The sequence below is a fragment of the Nicotiana tomentosiformis genome, chromosome 11 (assembly GCF_000390325.3).
Source record: "Nicotiana tomentosiformis chromosome 11, ASM39032v3, whole genome shotgun sequence".
Taxonomy (NCBI): Eukaryota; Viridiplantae; Streptophyta; class Magnoliopsida; order Solanales; family Solanaceae; genus Nicotiana; species Nicotiana tomentosiformis.
In genome coordinates, this window is record NC_090822.1 from 50009040 (window position 1) to 50010461 (window position 1422).

At 30.3% G+C, this 1422-nt stretch overlaps 1 long non-coding RNA gene across 1 annotated transcript; it reads right to left on the minus strand.

Annotated features, from left to right (window-relative positions):
- Nucleotides 1-601: 601 nt before the first annotated feature.
- Nucleotides 602-1079, minus strand: LOC117274676 (uncharacterized). The gene is made up of 2 exons (XR_004504824.2): nucleotides 908-1079; nucleotides 602-834 (listed from the first exon to the last, which is right to left on the minus strand). It is a non-coding gene; the product is annotated as an uncharacterized lncRNA (long non-coding RNA).
- Nucleotides 1080-1422: the final 343 nt, after the last annotated feature.

The following is a 1422-nucleotide window of genomic DNA, read 5'->3' on the forward strand; positions in this document are numbered from 1 at the left end:
GTATTTTGTATAAGGTAATTTTAAAAAAGGGTATGTATGTTCTGCTTTTGCAAAAAACAATTAAAAGTAGAACAACAAATAAAAGAGAGAAATTATTCACAAAGGAAAAAATTAAATAACACAACTCAAAACTAAATTTTGCCACGGTACGTGTTCGGCTACCGATATCAATTCAGCGATAGACTCAGATTTTCAAATATGTATTCTTTATGATTTTTCTAAACTTGTATCAAACATTAGGGCAGATTCGAGTGTCTTTTTAATGTTAAAAGTATCAAAAGTCGGGTGAAAAAAGTATTTCAGTTCACAAATAACTTGGGTCAAAAAAGTGATGTAAATCACTGTACGGTATATATTGTTCATGCCTTATACCACAATTTCCATTGTTTAATATATTAATAAATTAAGAATAAATACCTACAGGTTACTGTGGTTTACAGCTCAAAGATCAAAGGAACGCATAAGAAATAGCATGATTACGAGAAGGTGAGTTTACCATTATTTTACCAAAAACTGAGTTCTTCAAATTATTCTCAAAAGCAGTTCAAGTTCACTAATCATATTTTGTCATTTAAGCAAGGCGAAAATGATAACCCGGAAAGGAAAAAATTAAGTAAGAGAATAAACATAGGAATTCATAAACATAACACAAAGAAAAAGACGACGAATTGATTGCACGCATACGCTAAACATTTCAAATCGCTTTAAACAGGAAAAAAATATCAATTTTAAAAATAAACTAATGCAAAGAATAACTTCATGATACCAGTAATATTTGGTGGTGCTCGACCTTTCGCCACAGATTTAGCATCGCCTCATGAATCTATTATTCTACTGCAAAATAACTTTAATTTAGTAAAAAGGTTTAAAGTTAAAAAAAAAAACTAAAAAATAATGGACAAAATACCGTATTTTGAATACGCAGGCAAAGAGACCACACGAAGCTTCTTTGTGGAGATCGAAAATATATGAATGGGCCGAAGAATTAGTCGTCCACATTATATAGATTTACAGAAACCGGACATTAATTGGCTTCAATTTTTTATTTTTTAAGAACCCGTCATTTAGCCATCCATTGCAACTCTTGATTTGCCCTCACAACTGTTTGTTGTTTTTATGTATTTACATTATATACTCAAATTGAAAAAAAGGCAAAAAATGACAAAAAAAGATAAATAGCATTCCTTGTTAAAGAGATGTGCCACGTCACTGGCTAATGTCCCTAGATTATATAGATATATAGATTACACGGTACATATAATGCAAAATCTGTTTGTGACCTTTATATATTAAATTTTGAATCTCTTGACACAACTCAAAAGTATAGCCCAATTTTTGTGAGGTCGCTAGTTCAATTTCCACTAGCCACAATCTCTCTAGTTTTTTACTTTTTTATTTTTTGAACTTACTTAGCGAAAATCT